General features: G+C 39.7%; 1 protein-coding gene and 2 long non-coding RNA genes across 3 annotated transcripts in view; 1 reads left to right on the top strand and 2 right to left on the bottom strand.

Moving 5' to 3' along the window:
- Positions 1-15,638, bottom strand: part of LOC138971722 (E3 ubiquitin-protein ligase TRIM56-like) — a 52,792-nt gene that overhangs the window by 25,207 nt on the left and 11,947 nt on the right. The window lies entirely within an intron of this gene.
- LOC138971704 (uncharacterized) lies at positions 7,510-12,499 on the top strand. The gene is made up of 3 exons (XR_011457346.1): positions 7,510-7,647; positions 8,503-8,579; positions 12,304-12,499. It is a non-coding gene; the product is annotated as an uncharacterized lncRNA (long non-coding RNA).
- On the bottom strand, positions 11,958-15,544 carry LOC138971705 (uncharacterized). The gene is made up of 2 exons (XR_011457347.1): positions 15,166-15,544; positions 11,958-12,382 (listed from the first exon to the last, which is right to left on the bottom strand). It is a non-coding gene; the product is annotated as an uncharacterized lncRNA (long non-coding RNA).

The raw sequence follows: 15,638 nt of genomic DNA on the forward strand, positions 1-15,638 counted from the left end.
TTGAAATTTTGGTCAAGTAATCTTCGACGAAGCCCGGACTTCAGTATTGCATTTCAGCTTGGTGGCTTAAAAATTAATTAATGACTTTGGTCATTAAAAATCTGAAAATTGTAAAAAAAAATAAAAATTTATAAAACGATTCAAATTTACGTTTATCTTATTCTCCATCATTTGCTGATTCCAAAAACATATAAATATGTTATATTCGGATTAAAAACAAGCTCTGAAAATTAAATATATAAAAATTATTATCAAAATTAAATTGTCCAAATCAATTTAAAAACACTTTCATCTTATTCCTTGTTGGTTCCTGATTCCAAAAACATATAGATATGATATGTTTGGATTAAAAACACGCTCAGAAAGTTAAAACAAAGAGAGGTACAGAAAAGCGTGCTATCCGTCTCAGCGCAACTACTACCCCGCTCTTCTTGTCAATTTCACTGCCTTTGCCATGAGCGGTGGACTGACGATGCTACGAGTATACGGTCTTGCTGAAAAATGGCATTGCGTTCAGTTTCATTCTGTGAGTTCGACAGCTACTTGACTAAATATTGTATTTTCGCCCTACGCGACTTGTTAATCTGTTTTGTCACGTTTTTGTTTCACAAACATCGCATCGACATGAACTTGTACAAAATGTATCAGAAAGTCAGCTAGGACATTTCATGAATCGGTCGATCTAAGTAATCCATTGAAATCTAACACTATTCTTCTTGTTCTGTATTAGTATTATTTTCATTATTATAAGTATTATTCACATGAAATAATGTTATGAGACTGACAAGCTCAATGTGCAACTTGAGACAGAAATGTGATACACCATAGTAAGGTGCGTCGGTCATGGAAGACATCGACTTCTTTTACACCAGTGAACCCAGGCCGTGTGTGATGGGCAGAGGAGAGATCATGGCTTGCTTCACTATTGTATGCAGTTTCCACTGTCACTACCACTGTCACTACCACTGTCACTACCACTGTCACTACCACTGTCACTACCACTGTCACTACCACTGTCACTAGCGTGTTTTATTCATTTTCTTTGCACACACGTTTCAGACCAGAAAAACATAATACAACGAAAACAAGCTGCTTATTAACACGTTCTAAAAATGAGAAGCACATTCCGATTACAAAACATGGCGAACAAGCGATAACTTTAACACTTGACTTTCATAATATTTCATTATTTGTTTATATAAATGAAAATGAAGAGAGAGAGCGAGAGAGAGAGAGAGAGAGAGAGAGAGAGAGAGAGAGAGAGAGAGAGAGAGAGAGAGAGAGAGAGAGAGAGAGAGAGAGAGAGAGTGTTACTCATTCTCTTACATCTACGGCTACTATTACCACTTCAACTGCTACTACAGTGGAACTTGTCTATAACGACCACCTGAAGGACCGACCAACAGTGGTCTTTATATATAGACAGGCGGTCGTTATGGAAAGGTGAGTTATGGAGAGAAAAGCGTGTCGGGGACCCTTTGGGGTGATCGTTTTGGGCAGGTGGCCGTTCTCAAGAGGTGGTCGCTAGGGCAGGTTCGACTGTACTGCAAAGTGTTCCGTCATCAAGGCCACACGTCATGTCATCTTCGTCAGTGGAAGTGTCGTTATCTGCAACACAGTAAGTCAGATTCAACCAACACATAAAAACATAACAAACCTTAGGCATACTCTGAATACAGCAGTGAAGAACAATAGGTGGGAGGGCGGTGCACTTACTTACTTGACGGACAGACAAACAAACAGACAGACAGACAGACAGACCAACAGCTAAAGTAAGACATCAAACTCCAGAGAAACAGTTGCATGTAACTGCAAAGAAAACTCAACAGAAGCACCCCACTTCCCCCAACCTGCCTGACATTGTACGTCATTTGTGATTTTGACCAACATATGACATTTTACACGGATCAAGACAGTCATTGATCTATGAGATCGTGCTAGTGATCGATGTCAGGAACAACGACTGCCGAGATCTGTGACAACATTCATATGTTGGTCAATAATACACAAATACAATTCATGTATCGGTCGATTTTAGATAGAATTAAATTTATTGTTCACAATTGAACGCACGCAAACATGCAATGTTTTGCAGTCTCTTTCTTTCTTTATTTGGTGTTTAACGTCGTTTTCAACCACGAAGGTGACGAGGTTATATCGCGACGGGGAAAGGGGGGGGAGATGGGATAGAGCCACTTGTCAATTGTTTCTTGTTCACAAAAGCACTAATAAAAAAATTGCTCCAGGGGCTTGCAACGTAGTACAATATACAGCATGACTTCCCTTCTTTGTCTCTGTTAATCTAGGGAGAAAATATCCAGCGATATTTCTCCGTAGGCCTAAAGTTCGGCCATGACCTAGGCAAAATAACTTGCGCAGAAACAAGAAAATGGAAATCTTTTTATTTATGAAATGATTGGGAGCCACGCAAATTTGACCTCTTGATTCCGACCATGAACCCGCTGTTGATAATCTGGAAGGTCGTACCAGAAATGCAGATTTATTTCTGGCCGATTCATAGATTCAACCTACAAACTGCGACCTCATCTGTGATCAGATGGCCAAGCAATGCGTGAAATCTTTTATTCTAAAAAGCCTTATGGCTCGTTTCGACAAGCATTAAACGGATGAAATTAACCACATGCAGTTTATTCTTCAGAAAAATGCACACACAAAATGGGTTGGGTTCGGTGATTTGTACATAAACGTCTTCCTTACGATAGATTTAATAGCTGATTTGTCTTATGAAGCCGTCATCAACACGAACACAATGATTGCAGAAGCAAACTCTGTACCTACACGACCGAGACATAAGACTGATTATTTCACAGCTGCAATGTGAATAGAGAACAAAAACGTTTTGGGTAAGCTTACTCGCGTCAGGTCTTCACTGACAAGCTAGAAACAGACAGAAAATTCCGAACAAAAGTAAATGATGTCAAAGTCTCTTTCGCTTTGCGTGTAACTTTGTCATGACGTCTTTTTGTGACGACAGTACACGCGACAATTTGTTCGCTTCCGGTGTCATTTCTCCCTCTGCTTCTTTACCTCTGTAAACTTGTAGGGGTAGTTATTTTTCGATAATGACCCAGCAACCAAACAAATAACGACCCAGAAACAGCCTGAATCCTCGATAGTGCAATGGGTTGAGAAGTTGTTCTGTTTCGGTACTACTTTTTGCGACTGAAAAGTTCCGAACGCTCTAATGTACGAAGTATACATCTCTGGAGCAAACAATACAAACATACCCCATTTAAATTAACAACTGCAGGCCTGAACACATTAATCTCCATATAAAATCCATGAGTTCGGTTGTTATATTTAGTCAAGTTTTGACTAAATATTTTAACATCGAGGGGGAATCGAAACGAGGGTCGTGGTGTATGTGCGTGTGTCTGTGTGTCTGTGTGTCTGTGTGTGTGTGTGTGTGTGTGTGTGTGTGTGTAGAGCGATTCAGACTAAACTACTGGACCGATCTTTATGAAATTTGACATGAGAGTTCCTGGGTATGAAATCCCCGAACGTTTTTTTCATTTGTTTGATAAATGTCTTTGATGACGTCATATCCGGCTTTTCGTGAAAGTTGAGGCGGCACTGTCACGCCCTCATTTTTCAACCAAATTGGTTCAAATTTTGGTCAAGTAATCTTCGACGAAGCCCGGACTTCGGTATTGCATTTCAGCTTGGTGGCTTAAAAATTAGTTAATGACTTTGGTCATTAAAAATCGGAAAATTGTAAAAAAAAATAAAAATTTATAAAACGATCCAAATTTACGTTTATCTTATTCTCCATCATTTGCTGATTCCAAAAACATATAAATATGTTATATTCGGATTAAAAACAAGCTCTGAAAATTAAATATATAAAAATTATTATCAAAATTAAATTGTCCAAATCAATTTCGAAACACTTTCATCTTATTCCTTGTCGGTTCCTGATTCCAAAAACATATAGATATGATATGTTTGGATTAAAAACACGCTCAGAAAGTTAAAACAAAGAGAGGTACAGAAAAGCGTGCTATCCTTAGCGCAACTACTACCCCGCTCTTCTTGTCAATTTCACTGCCTTTGCCATGAGCGGTGGACTGACGATGCTACGAGTAAAATGGCATTGCGTTCAGTTTCATTCTGTGAGTTCGACAGCTACTTGACTAAATATTGTATTTTCGCCTTACGCAACTTGTTTTCTGAATCTAGATCTGCCGTGCTCAAACGTTCATCACAAGCAATTTGGGAAGGCAAGTAACTCATACTTTGTCTAGCGACAAGAGTAGTTCCCCTTCTTTTCACTCAGTTTCTTCGACAACAGACTGCAATCCGTCAGTTTTCAACAATATTTCATTTAATAAACAGATCACACGCAACCAAATGCACACATCTTTCCCCAGAAAACTGAACTTCATATAGTTTTTAACGTTGGAACACGGGTGCAAAAGTTCGTCTGCTAGTCCCATTTGACGAAAGAACATTATCCTAAGCGATACCAAAACATATACAGAATACACAATATCTGCCTTTGCCGCCACAGCAGAATAACAGCATATCTGTGTACTTGATTTTAGTCCAAAATAGGAACACTGACAAGAAGTGTTAACAGAATGGAATGATTTGCACGGAACTATACAACCGCGCATTAATCGATCGCCTGCGCAGGTTGACTGGTTGAGTGAATAGGATTCGATCAAACTTCCGCAAAAAACCTCCTCTTTTCTTTGAATAACTGAAGAAAGGAGGAATAAAGAGGTTACACACCTCGTCTCAGTGATTATAAAAAATAATGATCTCAGTTCGCGGTCATGAAAAAGCTCGCTAAAGCTCGCATTTGTCATGATCCGTTAACTTCGACCATTATTTTTAATAATCACTGAGACTCGGCATGTCACCTCTACATATTACCTTACTGGGAGAATGCAAGTTTCCAGTACAAACGACTTAACATTTCTTACACACTGCTTGAACAAAATCTTTACAAAAACCGACCATATACTATACAAGAAACACTTAAAGGCACAGTAAGCCTCCCGTAAACCATCATAGATACGGTCAGGCTTTTACACACAGTACAAACACCCTTTCATTTAAATACTCACCGATTGAGAACATCCTAGGTGCCCTCCGTAAAGAGCGAACAATTTTCAAAGAATTTATTTTTGCGTGGTTTATCTTACCCCTGAGCCATCGTGAACCCGTGTGATCCAGTTTCCCTTTTTCACCATGTAGTCGTCAGTTAGTCATTTGAATGCGACTCGATGTGAGCTTATCTACAATAGCACGTTTTTATGCACGAAACAAACGGCTGTGGTTCACAAGAACTCTAGTGATGGCTTTTGACTGTTGAGAGGAACGGCGATATGTACTGATAAACCGTCGTCTGCTACGACCCTTGCGTGACCCTGCTTCCGGGCTTTTCTGAATGAGACCCGAAGGGAAGTAACTCCTTTTTGACAATCTGCAAAATTAATTCTTTAAAAATTGCTCGCTCTTTACGTAGGGCACCTAGGATGTTCCCGTTTGGTGAGCGTTCAAATGGAAGGGTGTTTGTACTGTGTGTACTATAAAAGCCTGACAGTAGTTTACGGGAGGCTTACTGTCCGGGCGTGATTTCCGGTATTGAATATTCATAACAGCCAGCACCAAAACGAGGCGCCAGTATTGTTAAAGGCTAAGTCCACGAAAATAAATTCTTTGAAAATTTCTCACGCTCGACAGAAAGCAGCCAGGATGTTCCCGTTCGGTGAACGTTCAAATGGAAGTATGCTTGTACTGTATGTAGACGCTCGGGGAGCTCTGTGATGGTTTACGGGAGGCTTACTGTGCCTTTAACAAGGGTAAAAAGAGAAACAGAATCCGTTAGTCGCCTCTTACGACATGCTGGGGAGCATCGGGTAAATTCTTCCCCCTAACCCGCGGGGGGTTTGTAATCTCGCCCAGGCTCCTAAATACTGGTTTTAGTTTGGGCCTGACGTCACATGGTTCCAAGAAGAAGAATGCAATGTTGAATTAATACATAGCCCGCTTTGTCAGGAAGAGCATAGCAAGGCTGAGAGGGGTTGGTAGTAAAGACAACACAACACAAGACTGCCCTACCTTTCTGGTGTAGTCAGACACGTCAAAGAGAGCAGAGCAAGGCTGAGAGAGGTTGGTAGTGACGACGACACAACACAAGACCACCCTACCTTTCTGGTGTAGTCAAACAAGTCAAAGAGAGCATAGCAGGGCTGAGGGAGGTTGGTAGTGACGACAACACAACACAAGACTACCCTACCTTTTTGGTGTAGTCAGACACGTCAAAGAGAGCATAGCAGGGCTGAGGGAGGTTGGTAGCGAAGACACCCTGGTCCTGACCGTTCACGTACAGATGGACACCCTGGGAGGAGTCTACTGCTACACCGACACGGCTCCCTTCTCTCAGTGATTGGAGTGATGAACCGATGGTACTGCGATCCTGTTTGAATCAATCAATAAGTCTGTGATGCAAGCTAGCAAGTTAGCAGTAATACGGAGACAACATACATTTTACAATGACAGTATAACAACACACACACACACACACACACACACACACACACACACACACACACACACACACACACACACACACACACACACACACACACACACACACACACACACACACACTCTCTCTCTCTCTCTCTCTCGATTTAAGCAAATCCAAAGCTCTACAAGTGTGTGAAGAATATCTCTCTCCGTTCTCTTTAATTAAACTCGCTTACAGTTATGGGCACATAAAATATGTATCAGAATTAAAAAGCAGAATAGTGTGTGTGTGTGTGTGTGTTTGTGTGTTTGTGTGTGTGTGTGTGTGTGTGTGTGTGTGTGTGTGTGTGTGTGTGTGTGTGTGTGTGTGTGTGTGGTGAGAGAGGGAGAGAGAACTCGAACACGTTATTACGGAAGGATAACAGCATTCTTACAACTAGTCCCTACTTCAATGCACACATGAAACAACGAAAAGGAATGAAAACTAACACACATACACACACACACACACACACACACACACGCACACGCACGCACACGCACACACACACACACACACACACATACACACACACACTTGAATTTTAAACAAACAAACAAACAAACAAAAATGTCATCAACAAGCAATCTTAAAGATATAGTGTCCGCGCCGCCATTTTGGAGAGTTTTTTTGTCGAATTTGGCCGATTTGAAGATTTTGGGGAATCTAGTGTACCTTAATTAAGACGCACCTGGCCCGGTTTGCTCAATAAAGCACCACAAGTATGCTAAATAATTAAATCAAAATGAATTTTTTGACGTCTGCTCTCCACCATTTGAAGATTAAAATTGGCCGTCATAGACTCGTTTTCGTCGCGAGCGCGTGCCGTTTTCATGACAACTCAAAACAATGGCGGATGGGATGGCCGCTTTGTGACAACAAGCCCACACGTTTCAGTAAGAAATCGTCTCAAGGTGGTTCAGAAAGCAGCAGACTGACTGGGAACGACACAGAATCAAGAGAAAGTCATGCTCGACGCACAAAATGCAAAGTTATCAATCCAGCAAGCAGTGGGAAAGTTGGATTGAACTGCATGAGTGTTACCGTCGTGTGGCGGTGTGCGCTGACTACCCACGACGCAGAGCTCTCTCCTGCTGCCGGGATTTGTAAGTAAAGCAAGTGTTGTGTAGACTTTGGACAGACCTAGACAAATGTTGCTGCTGTTTTTGTCTGTGTGTCTGCTGGTGTGTTGAGCGAATGAAGCATCCATCAAGCGAGTGCACGAACGTGTAGTGTGCAGGGTCGATTGAGTCCAGTTTTGGTTTGAACACGGACACGTGTGTGTGTGTGTGTGTCTGTGTTCTGGACAGGAGCTTGTATCAAAGTGCCGGTCGATCATTATTTACTCCTTCATCCCTACAGTCTTCTTACAACTACATACTACGCATTCGCTAGCCTAGTAAGGGCGTACATGCAGGAGTAAATAATGATCAACTGGCAGTTGGGTACAAGCTCCTGTGGTGCACTGTCTAGAGGAGACTGAGACTGACACTGTGACAGACAGACAGAGTAGGTAATCCCCCTAAAAATTGTTTTGAGATGGAAAAAGTAAGGTCAGTCAGCACAGTCTTTGGATGTAGTGCAACAGAAAATGTTATTTATAACTGACATTTTATATTGTCAGCGGTATGAGTTTTTCTGTGCCTAAAGTTTTTAATGTTGTGATTTTGCAGGAAAAACTATGATTGAAGCTTATTGTGAGGCTTTGTGAAAGGGTAACTTTTTAACGAAGATCACATTCTTCCTCGGACGGCGTTCATTGAAGCAAACACTAAATGCGGCAGAATCTCATTCATCCTTTCTTTTTTAACTGCCGTTTTTAAGTGTCACTGTGCATGTTGAAAGCTTCATGTTCAGAACTGATGTTGCTGTAGAACTGTATGTAATTGGCCAGCCTTTGGTTTACACTTAGTGGTTTATATATTGCTATAATTACTAAAACTATTTTTTTTAATTTTCAGGGGAAAAGCACCCGGACATCAAACATTCTTGCAATGTGTGGCAATAATGGTTTAAAATATTTCGGACAAAGCTCAAGGTGAGTTTAAATGTTCATAATTCTGATGTAAGTCAAGCTTATCTTTTATCTTGAGTAACTATCTCTGTCATGTCTCTCTCAGGCACAGAAAAGTTGCCATGAACCGATTCCTTGAGTGTGGCCAATTGTTCCCCATGTAGGTTCACTTGAGCTGCAGGCAATTTTGTTGAGTGATTAAAAGTTATGGATTCTTTAAAAAGGTGTACGTTTGAGGATAAGACACTGTCAAAGTTTTGAAACAGTATTTTTCTTCTTCATGGTTATAAAAAAACTGCAGCACCTGTGTTCAATTTCTGAAGATGCATTATTACTACAGTGGCACCCCCCTTTTACGACCTCAAACAATCTGAGAAAATCGAGTCTAAAAAAGGAACGAGTCTTAAAATGGGGGTAATTTTACAGAGGTTATGAACAGAAAATGTGAGAAAACAAGGTCTTAAAAAGAAGGGAGTTTTAAATTGGGGGGTCATAGAAGGGAGGTTCCACTGCATTAATCATGCCATGGAAATCATGATCAGTTTACAGATAAATACAATAACAATTAAAAGCAATTTGCAGCCCAGTGTCTTATTATTTGATCATATTCTGTCTATTTTTATCATTGCATCTTTGCTACAGAAATTCATGGTTACATCTTGACCAAAAGTCAATTATTATCAATAAACCAAACAACATGCGCACACAAAAACATACTCAATTGTCAAGAACAGTGTCTATTTTATTCCATGTAGATCTCAAATCCACAGGCACACATCAAAGTTCAAAGATGCTACACATGAAACTATTCTTGGAATTCGAGCACTTTTCAACACCTGTATATATTTGTTTTGCACAAGTTTTACTAGACCTGTGAATTCAACGCATTAATCAATACACTTTCAGGACTCTTCCCCAGACTTTATTGCTCATGTCAGCTGTTTCCATGCACAAATAGTCACCCTGTATGTATCTTTCGCTTGATATGCAAGTGTCTAAACAGAAAGAAACAAGTCGCGTAAGGCGAAAATACAATATTTAGTCAAGTAGCTGTCGAACTCACAGAATGAAACTGAACGCAATGCCATTTTTCAGCAAGACCGTATACTCGTAGCATCGTCAGTCCACCGCTCATGGCAAAGGCAGTGAAATTGACAAGAAGAGCGGGGTAGTAGTTGCGCTAAGGATAGCACGCTTTTCTGTACCTCTCTTTGTTTTAACTTTCTGAGCGTGTTTTTAATCCAAACATATCATATCTATATGTTTTTGGAATCAGGAACCGACAAGGAATAAGATGAAAGTGTTTCGAAATTGATTTGGACAATTTAATTTTGATAATAATTTTTATATATTTAATTTTCAGAGCTTGTTTTTAATCCGAATATAACATATTTATATGTTTTTGGAATCAGCAAATGATGGAAAATAAGATAAACGTAAATTTGGATCGTTTTATAAATTTTTATTTTTTTTTACAATTTTCAGATTTTTAATGACCAAAGACGAAAGTCATTAATTAATTTTTAAGCCACCAAGCTGAAATGCAATACCGAAGTCCGGGCTTCGTCGAAGATTACTTGACCAAATTTCAACCAATTTGGTTGAAAAATGAGGGCGTGACAGTGCCGCCTCAACTTTCACGAAAAGGCGGATATGACGTCATCAAAGACATTTATCAAAAAAATGAAAAAAATGTTCGGGGATTTCATACCCAGGAACTCTCATGTCAAATTTCATAAAGATCGGTCCAGTAGTTTAGTCTGAATCGCTCTACACACACACACACACACACACACACACACACACACACACACACACACACGCACATACACCACGACCCTCGTTTCGATTCCCCCTCGATGTTAAAATATTTAGTCAAAACTTGACTAAATATAAAAACACTAAAAACCAAACACAAAAATTCATTCAGTGAGAGTGAATGTACACACATCCTAAAAAACACGAAATGAATAGTCATTCTGTCAGTCATTGATACTGATCCAAGCCATTGATGTGACGAAGAAAGGGGTAAGTTTATTTTAGAAAGCTAAAATCTTTCAGAGGGAAATGGTGTTATCAAACACTGGTCGTTTCACATGCTCCCTGGAAATCACTGAAAGCAGACCTCTTCAACTTCAGAAGACCCTCCCTCGTCTTCTTTTTGAGGGGCTATCTAGAGATACTCCAGTGCCGAGAGTATGAAATAAATAAATATAGCTGTCTGTCAGCGTTCTCTAGAATGAAAATGTCTCTACAAGGTGCAGAACTGTGCACATAATAAAAAAAACACCACACACACAACATACATGTATGTTCAAACACTGATCCAAATGTTGGGGGTGGGCGTTTACTAGGTACTAACGGCGCTTACAAGGTAGATTACAGTACATTAAACAAGTCGCGTAAGGCGAAAATACAATATTTAGTCAAGTAGCTGCCATTTTTCAGCAAGACCGTATACTCGTAGCATCGTCAGTCCACCGCTCATGGCAAAGGCAGTGAAATTGACAAGAAGAGCGGGGTAGTAGTTGCGCTAAGAAGGATAGCACGCTTTTCTGTGCCTCTCTTTGTTTTAACTTTCTGAGCGTGTTTTTAATCCAAACATATCATATCTATATGTTTTTGGAATCAGGAACCGACAAGGAATAAGATGAAAGTGTTTTTAAATTGATTTGGACAATTTAATTTTGATAATAATTTTTATATATTTAATTTTCAGAGCTTGTTTTTAATCCGAATATAACATATTTATATGTTTTTGGAATCAGCAAATGATGGAGAATAAGATAAACGTAAATTTGGATCGTTTTATAAATTTTTATTTTTTTTTACAATTTTCAGATTTTTAATGACCAAAGTCATCAATTAATTTTTAAGCCACCAAGCTGAAATGCAATACCGAACCCCGGGCTTCGTCGAAGAGTACTTGACCAAAATTTCAACCAATTTGGTTGAAAAATGAGAGCGTGACAGTACTGCCTCAACTTTCACGAAAAGCCGGATATGACGTCATCAAAGACATTTATCAAAAAAATGAAAAAAATATTCGGGGATTTCATACCCAGGAACTCTCATGTCAAATTTCATAAAGATCGGTCCAGTAGTTTAGTCTGAATCGCTCTACACACACACACAGACACACACACACACAGACACACACACAGACACACGCACATACACCACGACCCTCGTTTCGATTCCCCCTCGATGTTAAAATATTTAGTCAAAACTTGACTAAATATAAAAAGCAAAAAACAATATACATTATTTGTATTTTTGACCAAATTATGACATTTTACACAGATTGAGACAGTCAGTGTTCCTCAAGGTGAACAAGGACTGTCAAGGTGTGTGTAAAATGTCATATTTTGGTCAAAAATACAAATAACATTTATGTATCGATTGGTTCTGGTTAGAATTCCTTTTAATTGTTTTTTTAATGTACAAACATGCACTATTTTGTAGTCTCAGCTGGCCGTCTAATATGGAATGTGACGGAGCATGTGTAAACCAACCCACACAGAAACGCACTTTGTTTAACACCACAATGTACTCCAATGCAGACAACAAGGAAGAAAGTCAGTGTACTGGCCAGTTGGATCTATAATGTCATTCCTATGACCCATACACAGCAACTGCACATGGCAACTCTTACACCTTCACCCGAATAGCCAATATCTTTCCTCAATATAACTCTGAATGATGCGTATCGTTTGGCTTTATTGATCTTTCCCTCTTCTTCTTCCAGGACCAGGGCATCTTCAATCTCTTCTTTGTGTGTGGGCCAGTAGGAGCCTGCTGTCATCAAGCACCAGTGCCTTGAAGTCCTGGAGCATAAACAGAAAATCACCCATCAGTGAAGACACTTAATTCAAACTTCGAAAAGGGTTGAAAAAATTAACCAAATGCAAGAAAAAGTGTGAAAATAAAGAGTTACAAAAGAGTGTTTGTAATCTATTCATGTACGTAATGGATTGCAAGTGTGAGTAAAAGGTGGTGGTGGGTGGGAGAGGGGGGATGGGATATACCTGTGGGCATTGGCTTTCCAGATTTTTAGCATTCTGACACACTTAGCATTCTGAAAATGTGACGTGTTCTAGTGCTCCTGAAGAGCAAAAGTGTCAGTTACACATCTTTAGCTACTTGGAATGAATGCCCAGTTTACCATTGCATTGTACAGTGAAACCCTAACTTTGACCCCCCCCCCCCCCTTTAAAAAAAACACAACAACATTTGTCTTAAAAGACACTACTTTCTCAGATTCCTGTTTATAACCTCTATTCTAAGACATTCTGCTTTTCTTTGATTGAGTTTGCTGTATATACATATATATCTTAAAAGGGCTCCACTGTATCTCTAAATTTTTTCTCTACAAGAGGTATTGTAGCTGCATCTGTCAAGTGCTCAACCGCAAAAAGGTCAATTTGATATAATTATTCAATACTGATGTTTCAAGCTAAGCAGAACTGCTGTTTGACATCACACCGGTGACACTGTGACGGTTCCCCTACGCTTTGTGTTCGGTGCCCTGACCCTTTGTGTTCGGTTCCCACTCGGTTCCCACACGCCAAAATTCGCGGACAAAACATCCATTTATGGTAGTATTACGCAATGTTGCTCTCTGAGAATGGTCTTGTTAGATCTGTGAGTGTTTACACTACATGCCTAGGTGCTGTTGGATTGAAGGTTTTTGATATTTTGGCAAGAAATATCCTACCAAAAAATGCCTGCTTGGAACTGTCCGTGGTCCAGCAAAAAGTTCCACATGTCTGTAGCAGACAGCCCAAGTTTCAAGATTGTAGGGCCATCCAAACAGCCGTAATAATAAAAACAACAAAAGTAGTCAGTGAAATTGGCTGTGTTCGGTCCCCCCACACTTTTGTGACGTAGGCGTGACGGTTGTGGGGTCCGTCACAGAGAAATTAGGTCGAAAGTGGGGTCCGACACAGAAAGTGGGGACCGACACAATGAATTATGGGAACCGTCACGCCTACGTCACAAAAGTGTGGGGGGACCGAACACAGCCAATTTCACTGACTACTTTTGTTGTTTTTATTATTACGGCTGTTTGGATGGCCCTACAATCTTGAAACTTGGGCTGTCTGCTACAGACATGTTGAACTTTTTGCTGGACCACGGACAGTTCCAAGCAGGCATTTTTTAGTAGGATATTTCTTGCCGATGCTACGAATTATGCAGTTTTGCAGTAAAGTGGAAGGCATTCTACCTAATAACGGCTAAAATATCAAAAACCTTCAATCCAACAGCACCTAGGCATGTAGTGTAAACACTCACAGATCTAACAAGACCATTCTCAGAGAGCAACATTGCGTAATACTACCATAAATGGATGTTTTGTCCGCGAATTTTGGCGTGTGGGAACCGAGTGGGAACCGAACACAAAGGGTCAGGGCACCGAACACAAAGCGTAGGGGAACCGTCACAGTGTCACCGGTGTGGACATGTGGTTGGAAAATGTGCTTCAGGGATTGTCTTGTTTAAAAAAAAAATTGAACAGGAAGGCAGACATCTATTTGAACTGCAAAGCAGACACAATTCAAAAACCTACACATCATTATTATGACTTCCTACATAACAGCATGATCATGGAATCTGTTAGCCAATGTGTCAGATCATAACGATCATTATGGAGGCAGAAATGATCCCCTCAATCTGTAAAATATCCTTCTTTACAAACAGCATACAGGTGTAGCTAAAACAGAATTCATATTACAGTGGAACCCCCTTTTACGATATCCCAAAATCTGATAAAATCAGGTATTAAAAAGCAGGAAGTCTTAAAATGAAGGTGAATTTTCATAGGTTATGACCAGAAAATCTGAAAAGCAAGGTCTAAATATAGGGGAGATCTTGAATTGTAAAGGTTTTTAAAAGGGGGGGTTCACGGTACAGCACCCTAATTGTGAGGACTGTTCATTTATTTCCCTTTATGAGACACTAAAAGGTTGTGGGTACTGAAATATAACTGCACAAAATATCTTGACAAAATCTGGATGCTGAAGCTGAATTTTCATTCTTTTTCAATATTTTTTGAAACCAGGAAATACACACATTCCCTAGAATGAAAAAAAAAGCACCGGTAATGTAATTTGTGACTGAGACCTAAAAACCTCACCGTTAGTCATTATTTAGTATACCCTGTAACAAAGTCTTCGACCTCACAAATCTTGCAGAATAAAAAGGTACTTACTCGAATGATTGAGTTTGGAGGAGGCGTGGGGGTTGAGGGGGGGAAGCAGTGAGAGAAAGTACTTATAACTATAGTCCTGATTCACCTTCAAATTGTTTTTTGGGCCACCCAGACCACTATTTACACCCCCACTTACACACAATTTTACTTATTTTCTGCACACATTACATTCCTAAAACACACACACATCCACACATAACAAATACACAACACGCACTGATTTTCTTGACATTGTTCAGTTGGATGAATGTAATTTCTTCATTTTCTGTGATAGCACTCTATTGGAATTCACAAAATTACCCTTGGCTCTAAGTCTAACATCATAAGTCTTTTTCTTTTAACTCCTGCACACAAAGAAAGTATCTATTAATATTATAAGTATAACTAGTCCTCACTTACCTTCAAATTGTTATTCGGATCAGCCTTCCCCTTGCCCAGCAAACCAATTTCAGTTTGAGAAGACTTGGACCAGTCCTTGCCTCTGCATTAGCTCACACCTCTGCTAATTCCTCTCCCTATCCTGCCTCGATGTGCACTTTTCTCTTGAAGTTGAACGAGCAGCCTGGCCGCTTGTTGTTTTGAATGTAAAACTTCCATAGCCTGAAAATAAAGACAAATGCTTGACAAGAATACACTATATATTAATCAATCTCCCTTACAGTTAATGAGTTATTTGTAGCAAACTTCAATCATAATCAGGAAAAGCTCACTTGAGTTTTGACAGCTGGCACACAACGTTCACGCACACAACAGTGTAGTTTGTACTCTTTTTTTTCACGTGTATACAAAAATACAATTTTAAAATTTTATAAATAAATTTTCATTTAATTAATACTTACCCAACTCACAAATAGCAATTAACTCTAGTTCAG

Source organism: Littorina saxatilis, linkage group LG7 (genome assembly GCF_037325665.1).
Source record: "Littorina saxatilis isolate snail1 linkage group LG7, US_GU_Lsax_2.0, whole genome shotgun sequence".
Lineage (NCBI taxonomy): Eukaryota > Metazoa > Mollusca > Gastropoda > Littorinimorpha > Littorinidae > Littorina > Littorina saxatilis.